The sequence below is a fragment of the Cyprinus carpio genome, chromosome A9 (genome assembly GCF_018340385.1).
Source record: "Cyprinus carpio isolate SPL01 chromosome A9, ASM1834038v1, whole genome shotgun sequence".
NCBI lineage: Eukaryota > Metazoa > Chordata > Actinopteri > Cypriniformes > Cyprinidae > Cyprinus > Cyprinus carpio.
The window spans coordinates 24582520-24609497 of NC_056580.1; the positions used below are offsets into that span (position 1 = coordinate 24582520).

Sequence of the window (26978 nt, forward strand, 5' to 3'; positions counted from 1 at the left end):
TTGAATGATGTTATTTCAATTCAAACTTGAAAAAATTTTTTTTTGACTGATTTATAATAATTTAGTTACTTTTATTCATTTAATTGTCTTTTTTTTGCATGCAAAGACAATGTAAAATTGTTTTATTTTGTGGTACCTGGCATTTTTAACTAACTACATTTTAATTCAGACTGCAAGCTCATAACTTGTAGAATATGATTCCTTTTTGCAGTGATGGTGTCAATTCAACAGTGGCTCAGGAATCACTGTTTAACACCAGCTCCACAATTGGCAGAAGGCATATCTGTTCTCAGAAGGCCATAGCAACTGTCTGTTGTGCCTCTTGTTTTTTAGATATTTCTCTTTCATGCTGGGTGGAAAGCGGATAGGGCCGTCCGTTCAACTGATTAGATATGACTGTACCAGACGGTGAAGTGAACTGGCAGCCCATTTTCTCTCTCTTTCTGTGTCTCTGATAGCTTTTACAGCCGCGCCTTTGAAAAGATGTTCCAGCAGTGTCTCGAACTGCCGTCCCAGTCTCGATACTCCATCTCTTTCCCTCTGCTCTGCACCCACTTTATGAGCTGCACCCATGAGCTCTGCCCTGAAGAGGTGAGTCACACTGACCCGGAATCAGCCCAGAATGCCCCAAGAGGAGTACAGATGTCAGATTCACCTTAGTAACCTAATCTGAAAACAGTGATTCGTGACTTTTTTGTAGATATGAGTGAGAAGAGTGTTCTGAAGATGATGAAGCTTAAATTTAATCAAATTGTTGATGTCTGAAACTGTGAGTTTAAAAAAAACCCTGCCATTTCTTACCATATATTGCAGAATCACATATGACATTTTTCAGTTATTTGTGTGTGTGTGTGTGTGTGTGTGTGTGTTATTTTTGCTTTCAAATATTTAATGCAAGTAAAATACAGTAAAAATGTAATTAAAAAACATTTTCCAGGATTTAGCTAAATAAACACAAATGATTCTATTTTTATTTAAATGCATCAAATAAAATTAAACCATATTTACATACATATGTTTTACCTACATATATAACATGAAAAAATATCATAATATGTGATTCTGCAATTTTTACTTTTACATTTTTGCAGTGGTCAAATTCCCTATTCGATCGCTCCAAGCACGTAGATTTAATTTATTCCGATTATTTATTCTATTTGCCTTGTCCTGAGATCTCTGGTTTAGTTTCCATGCAGACTCTGTATTTAAAAAAAAAAAAACTTTATTTTGTGTGTTTGTGAATGTCCCCTAGTGAATATGGTCAGTGTTACTTTTGAGAAGAGCAGTTTGGAAAAGATCTTTTCTCTTCTCAGTTGGGTCTCGCTATGGCTTAGCCGCGACCCATGCGAGGGTTCAGGATGGAGTCGTACTGTGAATCCGGAAGGCTCCACGAGTTTACTAGAGCTGGAATGTCCCAACACACAGCATTGAGCACTGTGGTCCTTGTATCAGGATGTGTACAGAAAACCAAATGCTGAAAAGCATGATTTATTAAATCTGTAATTGAACCATGCGCCGGTGCAGCTACCCAGGCTCCCCGGGGGCATATGGAAGCCCCTCCGCACACACGAGGAGCACAACAGATTCCTGTTTCCCCCCCACCGGTATACGGCCGGCACATTCACCATGTGTTTATTCCTGTCAAACATCGTACATTTAATTTTTGTTAAATAAACCCACATTTTCACTCCTAATTGGCGGACAAATGGCACCAATACAAACAGCACAATGAGAGTTCTCATGTCATTGCAGGGCCTGAACATTGAGCTTTCTGAGAGCACTTAGAGGAATAAAAGAGATTTATTGAGCCATAGAAGGCTTGGGTTTCCCTTATTTAAACACGAAACTCCCTCTCTCAGCATGTCTCTGAAATGGTCTTCCTCCTATGTCCACTCCACACAGCTTTGGACAGCTGCAGGCTTTATTTATATTGGAAAAGCACTAAAAGTTTCCAAGAATATTTCCACCCTCGCACAGAAAACTTTTTACAGTGGTTTAGAGAAACAACAAATGATCACTGCGCTTCAGCAGAGGTTAGCCTCAGCATCACGTTGGATAGATGTTTTATTTCCAACCTGTACCATCTCAGACTCTTCCCCTTAGATACCCATGAAGAGCGAGGCAGAATATTTGGGTTTATAAACCGATGGTAAACCGCTTGTCAAATCTGAGTTGAGCCACCAATGTTTTAAATTACAATTTTTGTTTGTTGTGACGAAGGACAGGCCTTCTCCATGATGTTTGGGTTTTGTCAAAATGGTGCAGGAGCGAAGGGTTCAGCTCCACACAGGGGCAAAGGTTTTTTTGCATTAGTAATTTAGAGAGTATGCACTGTTTGCTCTAGGGAGGGAGTTGGGGCGACGAGACCAGCTGGGCCATAACAAAGAGCCTCACTTACACATGGACGGGTCACAAACAGCACCTCACTGTGAGGAAAATTCACCTGAGCAGCTTATGTTGGAGTTGTTTCAGCCTCTGACAGCATGCCCATGGATCACTCAAGGATCATTTTCACATACTCAGCAGTTAACGGCATGCTGACATATAAGACATTTCTCCACCCTGGTCCATATAATTCAAGTCATTTAATTTATTCAAATGAATATACAAAGTTTTATTTGGAATATTTTGAAGGAAGTCTATTATGCACAGGAAGACTGCATTTATTTGATAAAAAATACAGTAAAACAGCAATATAGTGAAGAAGTTCTACAATTTAAAATTCATTTCCATTTTAATATATTTTAAAATGCAGTTCCTGTGATGGCAAAGCTGAATAGAAAGTTCAAAAGAACCGCATTAATTTAAAAACTCTTAATTCAATAATCTTACCCTTGAAACTTTTGACTAACTATATATATATATATATATATATATATATATATATATATATATATATATATATATATATATATATATATACATATATATATGCCTGTGTAGTTATAGGCCATTTCAGATTGATCGGCCCCTAAACACCACTGTTGGTTGTTTCATGCATCCATCGGGTGGCCCCATCCTGTTTAACTGGGTGGTTCTTGGCCAGAATGAGGCTTGTTTAGAGATGGTTTTAACAGGTGGCCAGCTGAGACATATTGTTTTTTACAACTCATACCAAAGGTAAAGGATATATTTTCTGTACGTATCATAGGACCAAATAGAACTGCAATTCTGTTTGGTACCACTAGTGGTGCAATAATGACACACTTGATGCACTGACACCTTCACACCTATATTTAGCACTGCCCATACTAAATGTATGCTGCAAAGTGAATCGTAACTTGTACTGAAAATCAAAATTCTGGCTTAACACTGGGGTTGTGCAAAGGGTAGTCTCAACTAATGTCTCCTTGTCTGTCCCTCCCTGCAGAGGCACCACATCGGAGACCGCAGCCTGTCCCTTTGCAACATGTTCCTGGACGAGATGGCCAAGCAAGCCCGCAACCTCATCACAGACATATGCACAGAGCAGTGCACCCTGAGCGACCAGGTCAGTGCTGCCAAAACACAGAGGGACTTTTGGGAGTTCTGGAATTTTCCATGTCATATCTGGGATTTTAACAAACTTAACTGGGTTTACAAAGAGTTCTGCAAATGCACAAGGAATGTTCCATTCCGTTGCACAATGAAATTAAACAGTGATTGATTTCCTGGACGCAGTTGACAGCACTGATTCGATGACATACAGTCAGCTTTAAACTTACTCTCATCCCCCTCTGATGAGTGTAATTGTCATGTTGTAAGCAAACAGGACAGCAACTCATAAATCACTTCCCGCTTTGCTCTTTTCTGGACTGTGGAAGTCACATTTACAGGAATTACAGTCTTTAGGTGAACATCAAAGCCATGTTTCTTCTATAATCTGAAATATTTTGAAGTGAAACAAGGTATTAGGTTGGCAAAGACTTAAGGTAGGTCTTGATTTTATCTATCACAATGTGATTGGATGGTGAAAAGTGGATGTTACAGGTGATGGGAGGAGAGGTGTTGAAAAAGGTTTTCGGTTCAATTCATTTGAATTAACATGTGCAAAACTGTTAATTGTATTAAAAAGCAAGGATGTACAATATCACAGATTAATTTCAAGGCAAGTGATTCAGTCATTTAAAGGGATACTCGACCCCAAAATGAAAATGTTGTCATTAATCACTTACCCCCATGTCGTTCCAAATCCGTAAAAGCTTTGTTCGTCTTCGGAACACAATTTAAGATATTTTGGATCGTTGTTAGGGAGGCTTGTGACTGTCTCATAGACTGCCAAGTAAAATACACTGTCAAGGTCCAGAAAATTACGACTTTATTCAACAATTTGTCTCCTCTGTGTCACTCCACATCAGCATAGCACCATTTTGGCGAATCTGAGCTGTACGCAGGCAGCGTACGCTCTTCTGTGTCAGCCGCGAGACAGGATGTGCTTTTTTCTATAATGCAACAGAAATATATGTATTTATGACCTATTTATGAGCTTTATTATTTCCCGATACCCAATCATTCATTACATCGTGTTCAGGCTGCAGGTTCAATTTCTTTTTCCATTTTAGTATGTAAATCAGTCGGTTCCATTATTGTAAGAGAATTTTCAATTCCCAACTCTAAATGCTCATATTTGTTATTATTTATAATAATGTGCACTGATGAATTGTGCAGATTATTACCATGAACTTGTATTAAGAAAGTAAGTAGGGTACATTTTGATTTCATGTTGACTTTAAAAATGTCTTTTTCCTGTTGCTCTTCTGCACAGCTACTGCCAAAACATTGTGCCAAAACCATCAGTCAGGCCGTGAACAAGAAGTCGACAAAAGCAGCAGGGGAAGAAGGGGTGAAACGGAGAGGTGAACCGAGAAACCTGGTGTTGAGAGCATGAGGAAGAACAGACTCCTGGTCACCAAGTAAGGATGAAACTCACTCTTCGATCTAGTCGAGCACTTGTTACTCATATTTAATTCAGTCTGGGTCAAGTTTTCCTTTTACCTTGTATTGGTTTCTGTAATTCATGGTTTTCATCAATGAGGGCATGTCTGAGTCAATATTAGATCTTACAAGTTGAGAATCACTGTGTTAAACAAAACCCTGCTGGAGGCCTTTACCGTATTATCCTCCCATTTGGCAGATATTCAAACAGATCCTCCTTATAATATAAAATGGATTTATCCTAAAGCCTGTCATGGACACACATGAGCAGTAGTAACAGTATATTAGCGGTGTGGCCCCATGGTGAGCAGCACTATTGTGCTGGTTAAGCTTTCCTTGATTGACTGTGTAATCTGAAGGAAATTAGTTTTTAAGGCTGTTGTCTGTTGTTTTTTTTTTTTGTTTTTTTTATTAAACAGTCTGGACAAACTACACACTGCTTTGTCAGAGCTCTGCTTCTCCATCAACTACGTCCCCAACATGATGGTCTGGGAGCACACCTTCACCCCACGCGAGTACCTGACCTCCCACCTGGAGATCCGCTTCACTAAGTAAGTCAAGCTACCATCCCTATAGGGCTGGATGGTATGAATTTCTGGAAATTCTATGGAAAAAGAATGTATTATATATTGTATAACCATGTGGTAATGCAATTTTTGGATAATCGAGTTTATTTACTTTCTATCTCTACTGGTTGCCTAAGTGTGTGTGTGTGTGTGTATTTTTATAGTATTTTATAGTATAAAAATTATATTATTATTAATTTCTAAACAAAATTAAAAATGTATTATTATATTAAGAATATTTGTGTGTATTTATATAAAAATATATTCTTGAAATAATAGTACCACTTTTAATTCAATTTCTATTTTAAATTTCTATTTCTATAAAATGTAAAATATATTATATTACAAAATTAAAAAAATATATATTAAGAATATATATTATATAATTTAAAAAACTATGTATGCATTTATGATAAATATTTTTTATATTATAAAAAAGATATTAAAAAAAATTATATGTGCGTACATACATAGATTTAATATTTACTTACATTTACTTTGGTTGTACGATGCAATATTAACAGTATTAAAAACTGATGTAGTGAGAAATGCTATAATGCGGATCAGACCTTTTTCCCTGAATCCTGTGGGTATAAACACCCCAATAGCCTGAACTGAATTTGGCCACTACCTGCATATATACGTCATTGCTCGTTTTATCGGTTACATTACCCACAGTCCTCAATCATTTTGATTTGCCTCATAGGGGAGAGTTACTGTTGCATTCTGTGTCAAGGAAAATTGTTGTCCAGCTCTCCCTTATTAATTAAGCTGAGAAGCCAACGGCTTAAAGAGCCTCCTGGGTTTATTGTTCGATTTGTGTAATTTATTGGACTAGCAGTGAGAGTTTGGGTTAGCATGATTTTTGACACAGTTCCACAATAGCATTTGTCCAACTAAATAAACATCAGGCAGAGGAATAACAGGTAATTTCCACTGTTGGATTCAAAACTCTGACGTGGATACATTAGCTGGCCCTCTCTCCAGGGCTGTGAACCCCTCATGTGGCTATGTGAGAGACCCTGTTAGCAAATCTCACCACCCAACCATGTGCTGTTATTACCCATTTCCATCTGACAGGGTAAATAGCCTTGATTCAGGTCAAAGCATAAAAAAAATGTTGTTATGGCTCTGTTTATAGTGGCCAGCATTGCTCTCTAAACAACACCACATAACCAAGTCCAAATTGACCCCATTTACTTTCTTAACATATACTCCAGGTCTTACTGTGAATGATTCATTGGTGCATGTTATTCCAAAGAAAAAAAATGTTTTGTCTTCATAAGCCTTTATCAAAATGTAATAACTTCCTCCAATTTCTTTTGAATCTTTTCTTTTTGGATATCACAGATTTTTCATATGCTTTTTGCTCCATTTTTTCCTCATACAATATCCTGTTTTGCTCTGAAATATTCTACTAATATAGATTTATTGTTTACAGGGTTATTATTAACTAAAATTGAAACAAAAACTATACAAAAAAATATATTTTTTGAAATAAACGTTAAATGAAAATATAATATACAAACGGTTTTAATTCAGCTAGTTGCCAAAGCAACATTTCTCAACTTAATTTAAACTAAAATATAAACTGATTCAAAATATTAAATAACAATTATATTACCTAGTAATGAAATATAGTATCTCAGTGATGTTAAAATAGCACTGATTGTTTATCATTTATATAATTTAACTTTATCTCTTAATGGGTTTATACTTAAAAATATTTAAATCCTATAAAATACTTTATGGGTTGCAAGCAGCATTTCATGTTGAATTTAATGACTTTTAAATGGGAACTATTTCTGAGTAAAATTGAACATGTCTCTGAGGTGTAGAAGGTTGCATTTTGATAATATTATGAGAACAAGCTGTTTGTTCCTTTAGCAGTACATGCACCAATTAATCATGTGTTAAAAAAAAAAAAAAACACAGAGGCATACGTTAAAGTTAGTAGGGGTGATTCTTTTTTGTTATTTAGTGCTTGTTGACTGTTTCTGTCTCTCAGGTCCATAGTCGGTATGACCATGTACAACCAGGCCACACAGGAAATCGCCAAACCATCAGAGCTGCTCACCAGCGTGCGGGCCTACATGACAGTGCTGCAGTCCATCGAGAATTACGTGCAGATTGACATCACTAGAGTGTTCAACAACGTGCTGCTGCAGCAGACCCAACACCTCGACAGCCATGGAGAACCAACCATCACCAGCCTCTACACCAACTGGTGAGACTCTACATACCCAGAATCACAGAATGGCCACAGAGTGAGGATGAATGGCTCTATTCCAAAACCAAGTGTCCTGCATGCATAGACTGCTGGCTTCTAAGACATCCTAACTGAAAAAGAACCTCTTAAATTACCCATTTAGAGCACATAGGAAGCAACAAAAACACTCCTAATACAAAGCCTTGACTAAACTCAAATACAGTTTGGCATTAGTATGCTGCCAAGCTTACAACATGATGCTCTAAACAGCATAAAAATACATAGTATACACAAATGTTGCGCGAAATGGTCTATTTTAATTCACGTGAACAATTATGTAATTATAACTTGAACAGTTTTTTTTTTAAGTATTTATGGTTATGAAGTATCGCAAATTTAACTAGTGCCCTATGAAATCTGTTTTTTTTTCTCAAAGTGCATTTAATAAAAACCATGTTTACCCAAAATTGCATGTTATTTTATTTTTTCTCAAATTGCATGTTAATATTACCCAAAATTCCCCCCAAAGTTTTTTTTTTAAATGGTTTAAGTACATTTAATAATAAAAAATACACTAACAATAATTAAAACAATTAATAAATAAAAACAGTAATTCACTAACAATAATAGGGCCCTATGTATTGCATTTGATTTTTTCAGAAATTGTGTTGTCTGTTTTAATTTTTCAGATTTTTGTGTGTTAGGATTTACATAAAACCATCAAAAATGGTGGCAATTTAATTAGGGCTCAAGCCTGGAGGGCGAGAGCCCTATTGTTTTCCTTAGGATTATTTTTAGGGCTCAAGCCTGGAGGGCGAGAGCCCTATTGTTTTCCTTAGGATTATTTTTTATTATTATTATTATTATTATTATTATTATTATTATTATTATTATTATTATTTTTTTCCAACGTCTCGGGGGCTTTTGGGGCCCTTAACATACTCGAAAACTCTTGAAAATTGGCACACACATTGGAACCTGGCGGCCATTAGGGCCGGGCAGAGACTGATACACGGGCGTGGCACAGGGGCTCTACAGCGCCCCCTGGAATATGGAGGGCCATATATCATCACATACTTGCACGTAGACGTATGAAACTCGGTAGTACACATATAGATCTCATCAAGCCAAACAACTTTCGTACTGCATGTCATAGGCTCCGCCCAACAGGAAGTTGGCTATTTAGGGTTTAGTATTCTTATTTTTCGTCAAAGTTGTGGGGGCTTTTGGGGCCCTTAACATGCTCAAAAACTCTTGAAAATTTGCACACACCTTAGAATCTGTGGCCATTAGGAGGCTGCAGAGGCTGAGACCCGGGCGTGGCACAGGGGCTCTACGGCGCCCCCTGGAACACAGTCAGAAATGTTGATGTATAGTTCAAACATACTTGCACGTATTCATATGAAACTCAGTACACATATAAATCTCATTGTGCCGAACAACTTTCGTATTGCATGTCATATGCTCCGCCCAACAGGAAGTCAGCTATTTAGAGCTATGTAAAAAGTGCATGCTCTGGAATTTGATATACTTGTCATAGGTTTTTTTACCCGATTGCCACCAAACTTGGTCAACATGATCTCAAGACATTGGGGATGCAAAATTGCCAGGGGATTTTTGATATCTCGAATGGTTTGCTTGTGGCGAGGCGTTGAAATTATGGCGAGAAATGAGAAACAGGAAGTGTCTAATAACATCCACATACATTTCCTGATTTTAATTAAACTTCATCAATTTGTTCGTTGTATGATGCCGATCGCATATATGTGACTATTAGGAGTCAAAATTATAGCGCCACCAACTGGCAGCAGGAAGTGTGTCATTTTCAAAATGCTTTGAATTCAGCATCTTATTTTTACTCAATTTGCTTCAAACTTCATCAGAATAATGACAAAACACGGCCCATGTAAAACTGTTGAGGGGATATTGATATCTAATATAGTGTTGCCATGGCAACATATCAAACTGGAATATTTTTCTGTATAATATATTCTGATTTTGAGGCAGATAACATGCTTAGAATTTCATGAAACTCAGAACACATATCAGTATTAATGATAGCTAGACACTGGCAAAAGGTCATAAAAGGGCGTGGAGGAGGCACTCTATAGCGCCACCTTTTGTCAAAAGTGGGGGGCTTAGTTTTAGCTACAGACACCAAACTCGGTACATATATTGTTCTTATTAAGACGGACAACTTTCTAATTTACAGTCATTAGCTACGACCAACAGGAAGTCGGCTATTTTGATTTGAATATGGATTTTTGGCTCTGTGTGAGGAATGTATGTGTGCTGAGACTTTCATTGTCTGAGAGAAAATGCGCCTCTACAGGAGCAATTCCCGGGACTGAGAGGGAGGAGTCTCGCCCCTTAGTTTCACTTTTAAATCGGTTAAAAATACAACTAAATAAATCAATTTAATTCACACTGACAAGCTAAACCAACATATCTTATTATTAGCGGGTCAGGGCTTATTAATAATTGATGTCTGGCGACAGAGAACAGAGAGATAGACGAGAGATATGTCACCCGCTCCGAACAGCGCGTGCAGTCTCAACGAGCTCACAACAAACGAGTTTATTCTTGTTTAAGACCTTTTAAAAATAAAATATTACGGCGATTGCTCACAATCCGCCAATTAGAACACACCAAGAGCTAAATTCAGATGTTTGTGAGCTTTTAACATGTTAAAATGAAATATTTGCTGCAGCCTGTCTGACAGCGCGAGACTTCTGAGCACTTGAAGGGAAAAAAAAGTGTACATACAGAAACTACAGCCTTTTACATTAAAACACAGTGGCGAATCAACAAAAAACAATTAGAAGAACATATTATAGAGATGAAAATGAGTGTTTATGAGTGCTTGTGAGATTTTCTTTGTCTAAGGGCTGAACATCACATCGATTGCTCTGCGCTCCAGAAAACGGTGATGGTTTTTCGGCGAGAACGGACAAATAAATACACATTTTAATTCACACTGACAAGCTGAACCAACATATGTTATTATTACCGGCTCAGATCTCATTAATAATTGATGTCTGGCCAGAACAGTGAGAAAGACCAGAGAGAAATCACCGCTGCATCAGCGCGTGCAGTCTCACGAGCTCACAATAAAAGCATTTTTTATAGTTTTAAGAGCTTTTTAAAATAAAATATTACCGCGAATGCACACAATCCACCCATTAGAACACAACAAGAGCTAAATTCAGGTATTTGTGAGCTGTTTGATTGTGAAAATTGAAAGACTATTTGACAGCGCGAGACTGTCTAAGGGCAGAATAACATCGATCTCTCGAGCTCCAGAGGACGCTGATTCTGGCAAGAACGAACAAATCAAGAACAAGGTTATTTCAAAATACATAATAGCTTGGCGAATATAAACGAAAACAGTCACGTGTACATAAACAGTTGAGATATAAATCTGAAGTGTATCATGATACTGGATTTGAATATTAAAGTGACTGCATTTACCAGCTGCTTTCTGTCTTTAATTTTAATCTATAAAAAACAGAAAATCATTCGTATTGGCTGCTTTTTTTTTGTATGTATTCATGTATTTATTATTATTATTATTATTATTTTTTTTTTTTTTTTGCTTAAACAAGAATTAAATTAATCTATATTTAATTAAATTAAATTTCTGCATCTAAACACCTATAAACCTAAAACATGCTCTATTAAACTATTGTTAGCAATTTCTTTATCATCCAGTTTAACTGGTGTAAACACTTTTATTTTCATAATAATTTTTTTTTTTTTAGATAATAGACAGTTACAGTGGTCTATAATAAATATTAACAGGTTTTGTTCAAGCTGCTTAAAATGTTTGAAGTAGGCTCATTTTTTTAAATGTAAATCCTAAAAAAAAAAAAAAAAAAAATAAAACAAAAAAAAAAAAAAATAAAAAACTGGGAAACAGCCATGTTTACGAAAAGGTGCTTAACCTATAGAAAAATAAAACTATGAATTAAATTAGTATTTAATTTTTAGTAATGACCATTTTTGTTGTCATAAAAACCTTCTTCTTTACAGTACAGAATAACGATTGTCAATAGTAAATATTATGAAAACAATAACTGTTGTATTTTTCATCATTATATAGTTTATGTATTATAATTGTAAAAACAAAACAAATTTAGCAACTCACATAGTAATCATTCAAGACTGCTTAAAAATGTAAGTTGAAAATTAAACTCATGATTAAGCATGAAATAAGATACAGAATCAGTGAATTCGATTTTAATGTGGGTATATTATCAGTAAACTAATCATTAAATATTTATAATCAATCAAAAAATATTGGCCCCTTTCATAATGTTGTTCAAAAATGAAGGGCACAATGCTAATGTTGTCCACTCGATGGCGCCAAAGGACAGCAAATACTTCAAGATCTGTTCAAAGACTTGAAAATGTTTCATTCATGTAAATAAATCAAAACTGCATATACATTCATTCTTTTTTTTATAAACTTTAATAAAGCCCAATATAGTAATTATGCAAAAACTATCATCTCCGAAATACCATTACGTTTTTATCTTATTTTAATAGTATTGACAACATATTTCTAAAGTTATCACGCATTACTGAAAAAGTGAAGAAGGGACACTATATTTGTTATCTATTTTCATGTTGTGCGTATAATAATTTACTTGAAAAGAGACACGTCCATTGTTTAACTGCATCATCTGCACAAACCATTGTGCTTGGACCCCTTATGATCACCTGGACTTAAACCACATTGTTTCAGTTACCTTCTGTGTCTTTGGCCACAACGCTTCAGTGACAGGAATGTGAAATAGCAAACAGGGGAACAAATAAAAGGCATGACTTTATTTGCATCCAGGTAGCCAACTCTATTACAGGTGTTCCACAGCCAAGACTCTTATTAGAATAGAAAATAGCAAGGGTTCGAATAAATAGTTTATTAATCATTTAATTTCACTTTCTTAATGAATATTGTTCTGTTTATGTGATTTCAAAGTCTTGATGCTTTGGATTAACCCGTTAATTGCCGTATCCCTTAAAACCTGAGTGCCAGAGGATTACTGTAAATGCATGTGCCCGCTGGGCACAGTTTACCTGATGCCACCGGGGTGGCGTTTGCGCTGATGGCTTGAGCCCGCCATCGCTGCTTGCAGCTATATTTATTATTATTATTATTATTTTTTTCCAACGTCTCGGGGGCTTTTGGGGCCCTTAACATACTCGAAAACTCTTGAAAATTGGCACACACATTGGAACCTGCGGCCATTAGGGCCGGGCAGAGATTGATACACGGGCGTGGCACAGGGGCTCTACAGCGCCCCCTGGAATATGGAGGGCCATATATCATACATACTTGCACGTAGACGTATGAAACTCGGTACACATATAGATCTCATCAAGCCAAACAACTTTCGTACTGCATGTCATAGGCTCCGCCCAACAGGAAGTTGGCTATTTAGGGTTTAGTATTCTTATTTTTCGTCAAAGTTGTGGGGGCTTTTGGGGCCCTTAACATGCTCAAAAACTCTTGAAAATTTGCACAAACCTTAGAATCTGTGGCCATTAGGAGGCTGCAGAGGCTGAGACCTGGGCGTGGCACAGGGGCTCTACGGCGCCCCCTGGAACACAGTCAGAAATGTTGATGTATAGTTCAAACATACTTGCACGTATTCATATGAAACTCAGTACACATATAGATCTCATTGTGCCGAACAACTTTTCGTATTGCATGTCATAGGCTCCGCCCAACAGGAAGTCAGCTATTTAGAGCTATGTAAAAAGTGCATGCTCTGGAATTTGATATACTTGTCATAGGTTTTTTTACCCGATTGCCACCAAATCTTGGTCAACATGATCTCAAGACATTGGGGATGCAAAATTGCCAGGGGATTTTTGATATCTCGAATGGTTTGCTCGTGGCGAGGCGTTGAAATTATGGCGAGAAATGAGAAACAGGAAGTGTCTAATAACATCCACATACATTTCCTGATTTTAATTAAACTTCATCAATTTGTTCGTTGTATGATGCCGATCGCATATATGTGACTATTAGGAGTCAAAATTATAGCGCCACCAACTGGCAGCAGGAAGTGTGTCATTTTCAAAATGCTTTGAATTCAGCATCTTATTTTTACTCAATTTGCTTCAAACTTCATCAGAATATTGACAAAACACGGCCCGTGTAAAACTGTTGAGGGGATATTGATATCTAATATAGTGTTGCCATGGCAACATATCAAACTGGAATATTTTTCTGTATAATATATTCTGATTTTGAGGCAGATAACATGCTTAGAATTTCATGAAACTCAGGACACATATCAGTATTAATGATAGCTAGACACTGGCAAAAGGTCATAAAAGGGCGTGGAGGAGGCACTCTATAGCGCCACCTTTTGTCAAAAGTGGGGGGCTTAGTTTTAGCTACAGACACCAAACTCGGTACATATATTGTTCTTTTTAAGACGGACAACTTTCTAATTTACAGTCATTAGCTACGACCAACAGGAAGTCGGCTATTTTGATTTGAATATGGATTTTTGGCTCTGTGTGAGGAGTGTATGTGTGCTGAGACTTTCATTGTCTAAGAGAAAATGCGCCTCTACAGGAGCAATTCCCGGGACTGAGAGGGAGGAGTCTCGCTTAGTTTCACATTTTTAAATCGGTTAGAAATACAACTAAATAAATCAATTTAATTCACACTGACAAGCTAAACCAACATATCTTATTATTAGCGGGTCAGGGCTTATTAATAATTGATGTCTGGCGACAGAGAACAGAGAGATAGACGAGAGATATGTCACCGCTCCGAACAGCGCGTGCAGTCTCAACGAGCTCACAACAAACGAGTTTATTCTTGTTTAAGACCTTTTAAAAATAAAATATTACGGCGATTGCACACAATCCGCCAATTAGAACACACCAAGAGCTAAATTCAGATGTTTGTGAGCTGTTAACATGTTAAAATGAAATATTTGCTGCAGCCTGTCTGACAGCGCGAGACGTCTGAACACTTGAAGGGAAAAAAAAGTGTACATACAGAAACTACAGCCTTTTACATTAAAACACAGCGGCGAATCAACAAAAAACAATTAGAAGAACATATTATAGAGATGAAAATGAGTGTTTATGAGTGCTTGTGAGATTTTCTTTGTCTAAGCCAAGGGCTGAACATCACATCGATTGCTCTGCGCTCCAGAACACGGTGATGGTTTTTCGGCGAGAACGGACAAATAAATACACATTTAATTCACACTGACAAGCTGAACCAACATATGTTATTATTACCCGCTCAGATCTCATTAATAATTGATGTCTGGCCAGAACAGTGAGAAAGACCAGAGAGAAATCACCGCTGCATCAGCAGCGCGTGCAGTCTCACGAGCTCACAATAAAAGCATTTTTATAGTTTTAAGAGCTTTTTAAAAATAAAATATTACCGCGAATGCACACAATCCACCCATTAGAACACAACAAGAGCTAAATTCAGGTATTTGTGAGCTGTTTGATTGTGAAAATTGAAAGACTATTTGACAGCGCGAGACTGTCTAAGGGCAGAATAACATCGATCTCTCGAGCTCCAGAGGACGCTGATTCTGGCAAGAACGAACAAATCAAGAACAAGGTTATTTCAAAATACATAATAGCTTGGCGAATATAAACGAAAAAAGTCACGTGAACATAAACAGTTGAGAAATAAATCTGAAGTGTATCATGATACTGGACTTGAATATTAAAGTGACTGCATTTACCAGCTGCTTTCTGTCTTTAATTTTAATCTATAAAAAACAGAAAATCATTCGTCTTGGCTGCTTTTTTTGTATGTATTCATTGTATTTTTATTATTATTATTATTATTATTTTTTTTTTTTTTTGCTCTAACAAGAATTAATCTATAGTTATTTAATTAAATTAAATTTCTGCATCTAAACACTTATAAACCTAAAACATGCTCTATTAAACTATTGTTAGCAATTTCTTTATCGTCCAGTTTAACTGGTGTACACACTTTTATTTTCATAATAAAAATTTGTTTTTTTTTCGATAATAGACAGTTACAGTGGTCTATAATAAATATTAACAGGTTTTGTTCAAGCTGCTTAAAATGTTTGAAGTAGGCTCATTTTTTTTAAATGTAAATCCTAAAAAAAAAAAAAAAAAAAAAAAAAAAAAAAAAAAACAAAAAAACAAAAAATAAAACTGGGAAAACAGCCATATTTACGAAAAGGTTCTTAACCTATAGAAAAATAAAACTATGAATTAAATTAGTGTTTAATTTTTAGTAATGACCATTTTTTGTTGTCATAAAAACCTTCTTCTTTACAATACAGAATAACGATTGTCAATAGTAAATATTATGAAAAACAATAACTGTTGTATTTTTCATCATTATATAGTTTATGTATTATAATTGTAAAAAACAAAAAAATTTTAGCAACTCACATAGTAATCACTCAACACTGCTTAAAAATGTAAGTTGAAAATTAAACTCATGATTAAGCATGAAATAAGATACAGAATCAGTAAATTCGATTTTAATGTGGGGTATATTATCAGTAAACTAATCATTAAATATTTATAATCAATCAAAAAATATTGGCCCCTTTCATAATGTTGTTCAAAAAATGAAGGGCACAATGCTAATGTTGTCCACTCGATGGCGACACAGGACAGCAAATACTTCCAGATCTGTTCAAAGACTTGAAAATGTTTCATTTATGTAAATAAATCAAAAATGCATATACATTCATTCTTTTTTCATAAACTTTAATAAAGCCCAATATAGTAATTATGCAAAAACTATCATCTCCGAAATACCATTACGTTTTTATCTTATTTTAATAGTATTGACAACATATTTCTCAAGTTATCACGCATTACTGAAAAAGTGAAGAAGGGACACTATATTTGTTATCTATTTTCATGTTGTGCGTATAATAATTTACTTGAAAAGAGACACGTCCATTGTTTAACTGCATCATCTACACAAACCATTGTGCTTGGACCCCTAATAATCACCTTGGACTTAAACCGCATTGTTTCAGTTACCTTCTGTGTCTTTGGCCACAACGCTTCAGTGACAGGAATGTGAAATAGCAAACAGGGGAACAAATTACATGTAAATGCTGTGCCCGCGGGGGCACAGTTTCACCTAGACTGCCCACAGGGTTGCTTTGGCGCTGTGGCTTGACGGCCCGCCACCGACTGCTTGCAGCTATAGTTGGCTCAAGCCGAAGGGGCGAAGACTTGTGGAGTCAAACTGGAACGCATTATGTCTTATATTTTTTTTATTTTGTCCGTAAACCTCTCCGGGTGTGTTTTGTTTGCCTTAACCCTTACACAGTCGGTTACTCGTATCTACTTTTGGGGGTATTTACTCTGATAACCCCGAAAAGACTAAATTAACCTTTCAGTTTTTCAAAAAAAAGTATGACATATATCAAGTTTTTTACATCAATGGAATCTGCAACAGGTTCCGTACTTTTTTTTTGTTATACAGAGGGCAATAACCACCAACAAAACTGTGTGCACCTATAAAATAAGCATACAACAAGTGATGTTGCTGTCATGCAGCCTTTGTCTGCGGCTGTCTTCATATCAAATGGTTCTGAAAGGACGATAACAACTGAATGGTGTCCACGAGAGTCGATGAGAGAGATATCTATATTAGCCGACAGGGTCTACTTTTAAACTGGCACAAGTGCTGTCTGAAAACAACGTTATAACTGTGATAAGGTTTTCCCGCATAGAGCTCAAATGACGCGATGTCCGTTTTTCACGTCCTCACGTCATATCTTCTAATGCGACCACGCCCCGCCCCCCCCCCGGGCTCAGTCAGTTTGGATTCAATGTTTCACTGAGCGCGCGGCTTTTGAATGTTTCTCCACCACAGAAACAACGCACTTTATTGTCTGTGTCAGAAATTAGTTATGTTTACTGTTTGCTTCGCGATGAGAGGAATAACCATAATCAAAATCACCCCGCCAAAAATGTGATTTTGTTGAGATTTGAGATTTTGGATTGTCCTCAGAAAAAAGAATGAAGCAGCTTATCTCACAGAGTTCAGAAACATGAGTACGTCTGCTTCCAGATTCATTTATATACTTGTACCTAGTTTTCACATAACGTGTAACATCTTACATTTAGACGCCCTTCCAAAGACTTGATGGTCCACAACGTGGAAGTTCCGACGCTACATGTAAATCACGTTTGAATAAGGCCGGAACATATGGAAGCACTCTATAAGCAAATACGCACTAATACCATCAAAACTTACTGGAAAATAATATAAATGTAATTATTAAAGTGTAACTGTAACAATTAACAATCATTGCTGTTCTTTTCAATTTATCCCCCCTAAAAAAAACCTAAAAACAGTTAAGAACTTTATTCAGCAAGGACACACATTATAATCATAATACAGTAATAATAATAATAAGAATAATAATGATGATGAAGGATAAATGCATACCAGGATAAACTGTTTGTTTTCCGTAAGAAATGTTTGAGGATCAAAAGGATTTCGAGAACACTGTGTGACTGGATGGAATGAATGCAAAAAAATCATGTTGTGAAAGTCGCTTTGATTTAAAACCTAATAAACTGTTTAACTGCACTCCAGCATTGAGTTATTGCGCATTCTTTTGTGGGATAAGTGCTGTCGCCTAATAATAGGACCGTATCTTACAAAAGATGAAATGGCATATTGGATTTATAGTTGTCCTCACATTCTTTCTTGTGAACTCATCAGACGGAACATAGATCGTTTGATCACCAGAGGCTAGACAATACTAAATGCAGTCCTCTTATGCAGGCCTTTGTCACTCTCTCAGGTTTTATCGGATTTCTATGTCTGACGTCAAGTGGTCGCATATTGACATAGGTTTTCGAGAGCCCACAACAAAACTGTCTTAAAAATTAATCAGTATATTGTTTTCTGTAAAAAGACAAGAATCACACGCTGATTTTTCACATGGATTAGAAAAAAAAGAATATCTAGGCTACAAGCTCCACATTGTTCAATTTCCTGTGCAACTCAATTTTCGTATGTGTTTAGAAGCCCTTTAATTCAAGCTGATTTACATTTTTATGTTTTTTCCTACCACGCAACATTTTTTTTCTCAAAACACAATCATGTACCATACTGCTGCTAAGAGCTATTATTATGGCCTGTCTGTTACCTGATTACAGTAGAATTTAGACTTCAGCCTATTAGCTAGGAATCTAAGAAACTGAAAAAAGCACAAATGTGGTCAGTCATGACACACTTCTCACGGCCCCAAAATACCCTAGACTCCAGGAGTATAACATACCAGAAATGCTGAAATTGGAAGTTACTTGGAACCTGGCTTGTCTTCATTTCGGCGCGCAGGCTGGACCCGGGTTGTGGCACCCGGACTCACAGCGCCCCCCTGGCGTGGAATATCGAAATCGTCTCCATGCTCCACATACTCTCATGTATTTATATGAAAGTTTCTGTACACTTGTCTCGTATCGCGGGTCTATCAAGCTGAACAACTTGCACTATTCTTGTGATAGGCGCCGCCCAACAGAATTAGTATCAAGGCTGTTTTAAAATAATCTTGCTCATTGGAAATCCTGCTATTAGCTGTTCTCTTCTTTCCATGAAATGCATAACGCTGTTATGTAGAATTTCAAAGCCCCCAACGTTTTTTGTTGAACACTGATTTTCCAAGCTTTTTTCTTGGTTTATTTACAGTAAATAACACAGGGGATCATTTGATACTGCCAAACCCAAAAAAGCACCAAATAAGAGGGTCTAGATTACATTGTGGCACCATAATACGAATCTTCTGAGTCGTGAAATGACAGAGCTTTCTGCAGCTCTCAGATGTACTACTTTTTGCTTCTCATATATTTAAAATCTGTTGTTATATCTAAAACAAACAATATTAGGAAAAATCTTTTTTCTTGACACGGTAAGTCAAAATGTATAAATAAAATATAAAAACTAATAAAAAGGCTAGCAGCACATAAACTCTAATTTAAAAGTAAAACTGAAAATAGAAAAATAAAACGCTATGCAAGTTGTTAAATACTGTGATATGATATAAATAATACTAAAAATGAAACTTTTCAAATGTGTCACCTGAAGATACTTCGGGTTAGGTTGTCACGTGTCACATGGACAAGTTGAATAGTGCATCAGTGTGAAAGAACATGCAAAATGTGTAGAGCAGGGGGTCCCCAGGACTGGAAGTGAGAACCAGTGAGGCACTTATAGACTAATTATGTAGGTTTTTTTGTGCTTATTGAAGCTTGGTCCTGTAAATCACTGTCCATTTTATTTTTAAGGAAAAGGGCGGCTAAGACATCCTTCTGATTTTTGTGTTTGAAGGAGAGAATAATATAATACAGCATTGGAATGAAAAAGTTGAGGTTGAGTAAACTATTCTGAGTTTGGTTACTGTTCTTAGTTTGAAGATGTTGTAGGCCAAATGAGATCTAATCACAGATTTATCCTTTTCTCCAGGTGCGGTTTCCTGCCACATTCCCTTCCTTGTGAGCTCTGTGGGAAGACTTCAAAGACCACATTCCTCGTGAAACTGACATGAAGGTAGGTGACGTTCAGACTTGCCGTCAGCAGTAACGACGGGCCGCCGGACCTGAAATTCTCCCTTTTCTCAGGTCGCCATGAACGTGTACGAGCTGTCTTCTGCTGCAGGCCTGCCCTGTGAAATCGACCCTGCTCTGGTAGTGGCTTTGTCTTCCCAGAAGTCTGGTAGGTTATTTCAGACCATTCAAAATGGTATTGCACATCAGGCCATTTCAAACCAGATGTAAATTTTTGGCATCAAAATATAAACTGGCCCAGTTTTTTCCCTTTCAGAGGAAAATAAAATGCTGTAACTGGAAGTGCTTTGGTTTTGGCCTCTTAAGAAAGTGCAGATTATGTCGATATGCATCAGGTGTTTTTGCTCTAGATTTGTTAAAACGCAGAGTGTCCACTTTGGGAAATCACCTTTTATCAGTGTTTGCTACAAAATAGGTAGTTAACAAAGTTTGACGTCGGTGTGCACGTAGTTGAAAAGAAAAGCTGAACAGGAATTCTTTTTCCAGAGTGCCTTTGGTGCTCAAATCTAAAGACCATTTCATGCCAAATGATTTACCAGAAATCCCTGTATTAAGACCTTCGATGCAAGCTAGCTGGCTGTAAAATAGGTTTGGTTTGTGTTGAAAGGTTAAGTGGAATCACATGGTTTATTTCAGGTCTAATCTGATCAAGTACTGCAGTGTTAGGATGCTCACTTGCACTGTGATTATGGTGTAACCTCACACTATAAATACACACTCAGAAACATGCATTACATCCACACCCATGGTCACTTCAGTCACAGTATCAGTTTACCATGTCTTATTATTTCTGTGAGAAAGTTTAAAACCTCACATGGCCAGGCCTATCTTGACCACAACCTCCAGAGTTAAAAATAATACAAATATCTGTGCATAGCAGATCTGCACTTTAGTTTCTCATGAGTGTCATTTTCGGTGTTGAAGAGTAGCTAACTAAAAGCGACACTACTAACTTTTTAGTAGTGTAATAGGAACTTGGTTTTCTTCGAAATAGCATTGCCAGTAACAACAAATTTTTGTAACCATGTTATGTGACAAAATAATGCTACTTGATTTATAAATGCTGCAAGCATTTTTTTATTTTTTTGGGCTCTGTATTACAATGCAGTTTTACAGACATGCAAACTGAGGCATTAATCAAACAAACTTAATTTTAATGAATCAGTTCATTCAGACAGGTTGTTCCAGTTAACTGGTTCAAAAAGAGTCACTGATTCATTCAAGTCTATGCAAGGCATTTTACATTATCGTTTATTGGAAATTTTTAGTTAAATACTACTGTTTTATCACAATATTTTTTATATTATGCTCAGTTATATAAAGTGTTTTTATTTTATGTAATTTATAACTATGGAGTTTTGTTCCTCATAAATTAACTATTTTTATTTTTTAAAAACATGATGTTATAAATGTATTCGTTTACACTATTATTCAAACGTGGCGCCAAGAGTTTTTTTTTTGAAAGAAAGAATTGATACAAGGATGCATTAAATTGCTAAAAAAAAAAAAAACGTTATAATGTAATTAAAATATTTATATTTTGAATAAATGCTGTACTTTTGAACGTTTCATTCTTTAAAGAATCCTGAAAATGTCCACAGAAATAAGGGAACTGTTTTCAACATGCTGAAAATTCAGCAACACCATTACAAGAATACATTTTAAAATATATTAAAATAGAAAACTGCATTTTTAAACTGCAGTAATATTTCACAATATTTGTACTGTATTTTTTATCAAATAACATCAGAATATAAATCTCTTACAAAAAAGTATTTTTGTTTCAAAAACATTTAAAAAAAAATCTTACAGACTGAAAAATTTGTAAATGGTAGTGTATGTAAAATTGCACTATATCGCACAATTCTTAACATTTTGTAACCTTACTGTAAAGAGTAACCACTACTTGAATAATGTGCATCTTTGTAGTTTGCAAAGTTTGTTTCAAAGTAGCTTCCCTCGCACAGCTGTTTTCAGATGCATTTGTCCAGCAATGCTTATCATACCCTCATCTGGCATTAGAGCCCGTTCGAGGAATCAGCTTCCTGAGAAGAGCCTTGTGCACCTAAACATATCTCATTCCACATAGCAGTTCTCCAGAACTGAGCAAAGCTCTCCGGTGAACAGCTTTCATTTTCTCAGAGCAGCCCAGACCCTCCTGGGCCTCTTGGCCAGCACTGATGTTTTTGTTCTGTTCCCCTGATGGTTAAATCCAAACGTCTTCTGTTTGCTATCTAAATAGCGAGTCAACTCAAACTAGACTTAATTGAATCACTCCCAAATGCTGTTGCACTAATAACATAAATAAGAGTTAATTTTTGGACACTAGTGCCGTTTTTCTTGGCTCTTTGCACAGATTTCCGGACACTGTCCAGAGAGAGAAATGCAATTTCCCTGCCATCTCACAATGGCAACACATTAGTATTTCTCTGAGCTACCTAAAGTAAAAAACTAATGTACTCAATTCTCTGTTTGTAACAGAAAATATTAGCCCAGAGGAGGAGTACAAGATCGCCTGCCTGTTGATGGTCTTCGTGGCCGTTTCCATGCCAACCCTAGCCAGCAATGTGATGTCACAGTACAGTCCCGCAATAGAAGGTACCAATTTTTACATTTCAGTCTCGCGCTGAACCGCTGCGAATGAAATCAGATTACATCTGTGCTGTTTGAACTGCGGTCCGCTGGAACGCCGCGTTTTAATGTGCGTGGCATTTATCGCGTGTGTGTGTGTGTGTGTGTGTTAACTTTCTCTAAATCTTTTAAGGTCACTGCAACAACATTCACTGTCTGGCTAAAGCGATAAACCAGATTGCTGCTGCTCTGTTCACTATCCACAAGGGCAGCATAGAGGATCGCCTCAAAGAGTTCCTCGCCGGTATGTAACTATTAGTAGTAATTGTCCTAATTCCAGGCTTAAAGCTTTTAATTTCCAATACTTTTAATACACAACATGCCATTTACGTTAACATGTCAACAATAAACACTCAATTTGTGCAACTCTCTCTGTGGGAATTTGCAGCTTAATAAAACCCTGTAATTCTCTCCCACAGCTCGCCTCCTCCAGCCTGCTGAAGATTGGACAGGAGACGGATAAAACCACTACACGGAACAGGGAGTCTGTTTACCTGCTCCTGGACATGGTGAGTGAATCCACTCCTCCATTACGAGACAAAATTCAAAATCAAGTCTATTCTTCATGATTATGTGCTATGAGGTTTTTAATTATGTGATATATACTGAAAAAGAAAAAAATATTTGGCAATTTAATATATATATATTTTATTTGAATAATTATTAGTTTTTTTTATTTCACTTTTTAGAAGATTTGAGATCACAGTGAATTTTACAGAAGTAAAAGGCTGTCCACTTATCAGTTATTGTTACCATAAAAAAACAGAAATCACAGCCTGATGAATGATGTGATTAAGTCTTCTTCCCAATACATGTTCAAACAAAATACATTTGGGGGAAAAAGATTTTCATTTTAAATAAAATGCTTATTTCATCAAAGAATCCTGGAAAATATGTTTCAGGATTTCCACAACAAAATATTAAGCAGCAAAAACTGTTTTCAACATTGAATAATAAGAAATGTTTCACCTAATCAGAATATTGGTATGATCTTCTAAAGGATCATGTGACTCTGAAGACTGGAGTGATGATGCTGAAAATACAGCTTTGCATCACAGGAATAAATTACATTTTAAAACATATATTAAATAGAGAATAATATTTCACAATACATAAATAATAATTCTTTTGACTGTATTTTTAAATAAATGCAGCCTTGGTGAGCATAAGATATATATATATAAAATAGATTTTATAAAATATATATAAATAAAACGTTACTGACTTCAGTCATTGCGAAGCATAAATATATATATATATTTTTTTTTTTGGTAAGATTTTATATATATATATATATATATATATATATATATATATATATATATATATATATATATATATATATATATATATATATATATATATATAAAATCTTGCCAAAAAAAAAAAAATATCTATATATTTTTATGCTTCGCAATGGACTGAAAGTCAGTAACGTCACATTGTTTCATGAGTAGTTAATTTCCTTAGAATAGATATTAATTCATCTTTTTTCATATACTTTGTTACTTTAAACCAAATGCTGTGAGAATTTAATTGCTCTCAGATTGGTTCAGTGTTTAGAACTGAAGAATGTTTTGAAATCCCTATGGAGAAAATCAATGGGGAAAATACTTAAAAGAACCAAACCAACTGCTTTGGTTGCGCACGATTTCTCCATATTTCCATCGTTTTGTTCTGATGACTGGGAAAATGTGCTAAGGACTGTTTCTGTTGTTTGTGTTTGAGAGTCACGCAGCTCTTTTGATCTGTAAGGCTTTGAGGGGTATTTGTCCATGGCATTTTTCACTCTTTGAAGCGCAATCTGCATGAGCCCACGTGTGTCAGCTGCAGCAGAACATCCCAATCCCATCACCCTGACATCTGTTCTGAACGTGATTGTTTTTGGCTAGATCGTTCAAGAATCACCATTCCTCACCATGGACCTCTTGGAATCCTGCTTCCCGTACGTCCTGCTCCGGAACGCCTACCACGCCGTCTACAAGCAGTCTGTGTCTTCTTCTGCATAAGAGTTCCCGAGCACTCGAGCCGCGGATACTTCAGCCCTCATTCCATATTCCTCTGTAGGATTCTCCAATGTTATAGTCTTACCCGTTCAAGACTTTTGATGGGGATCAAAACTTTTGACACTGAATAAAGAAAAAAAAAATATTTGTTTATCGACCACTTACAGTGATCAAGTTTGATCCCAGGGACTAGTGACACTAAGTATAATTTTGAATATTTTTTTTTTTTTTTTTTTTGGTTTGTGTTTTAATTTGCAATGGTTAAACATGGAAACAAACACATGAAATAGTTATTGTGTGTGTTGGGACATGGGGGGAGGGCAAGGGTGAATTATTAAAAACTCTACATCATGCTAAATGCTTGTTACGATAACAGATGCCTCTATGAAACCGTGATTCTTTTTTGATGTTGTTCTAGTGTGGGTTACTGCGTGCTTCTCTCTCTCTCTCTCTCTCTCTCCCTCCCTGTGAATTTGCATTTATTTTCATTACATTTTGTGTTTCTTTGACATACTTGCCAAATTAATGGATATAACAGCATCTCATCTGGATTGAAACGGCAGAATTGTGCATAACTACATGTTCTAAAAGCAACCTAGTGTTGTCTGTACAAAGCATAGTATAATTTTTTAACTAACTTTCATGATGCCTTGTGGCATTGACACTCCATTGTACCTGTCTGTGAGCTATAATAAACATTCTTACATATTTATTGAATGTTTATTAGTTGTTTCCCCCCCCCTCCTCTCCCTTAACCGGTTTTATATGTTTTGGATTTTTTGGAAATGACAATGTATCTTCCATAACATGAATAAACATCAGGTCAAATGCAGTTTGACTGGTCCACTTTAATGCTGTTTAAGTGATGTAAAGTAGTTTTGAAATAACTGGAAATAACAGGAAATTGTACTTTTGAGTTGATTTGTTTCAATAATTCAGTCAAACCAATTCACATATCTGTCTAAATGATTTATTAATAGATCATTTTCAATTTTATTATTATGATGGATTAAAAGTCCTTATCCAAAGGTCACTGGCAACTTTAAAGTTCATGGGAAATTCATTTGTCAAAAAGTGGGAACCCCGTAACAGGTTGCATGCAGGAATATGAAAAATGGCTTCTATATACAGTATTTTTTATTATTCTGTTTTTAGTCCAAGCTGACCGGAACATTGCTATTTCTTTGATCGGAGGCTGCTCATCTAAATCTTCTCACATAAACTGAGCCAAAGGCCATAACTGTCCAGATGTCTTCGAAAGACTAGATTTACTTTTATGGACTTTTTTTAAATTTTGTTTGCACTCTGATTTTAGCTTCACATTTAAGTTGGATATGACCCTTTTTGGTATATAGTTAAAACCTAATTTTTATGTTGCTGCTGAAACAAAAACATATTTCTCCAGGTGCAAACTCCATAACTGAGCGCTGCGCCATGCAAACGATTTGCTACATAGCTGTTCTTCTAGATAGTCTCTGGCTCTCATAACATATTGATGTTTTGTGGTACGTAGTGACATTATTTCAGCGATTGTATCTTCTGGTGGACGGATATCACTTCATTAATTTGCTTAATAGAGAGCTGTTTATGGTCTTAAAACCCAGAAGAGAATTAGCTCTTGAGTCATGAGTTCCCTCGAAAATTTCTAAAGGGATTTTAGCCTAGCAGTTTTTCGATTTATGAGTAAATTAAGTTTTGTAGTTAACATTTTTTTGAGGAGACTTTCACATTTTATTGTACAACATAAATTACCTACAGTCATTTCTCAAATATCCCGTTAAACATAAGATGCTAAAAAAATTCTACATAAAGACTACAAACAGATGTCTGCTTCGTCAAGAACACAACTTCACATCCTTATGGTAGTTGTAGTTTAGTAACTTGCAAGCGACCAACAATTTTTTTTTTTTTTTTTTTTTTTTTTTTTTTTGCCAGAAATCACTTCTAAGGTATGACTGTGTGCTTTATGTTGTAAAACGTGAAATGAATGTTAGTCATAAACCTTATTTTACTCGTAAATAAATAAATAAAATATAAAAACACAGGCTAAAATATAGGCTACTGGTCAACCAG

General features: G+C 36.0%; 1 pseudogene; it reads left to right on the top strand.

The window, feature by feature from the left end:
- Positions 1-25737, top strand: part of LOC109104137 — a 58932-nt pseudogene extending 33195 nt beyond the window's left edge.
- The last annotated feature ends 1241 nt before the right edge of the window (positions 25738-26978 follow it).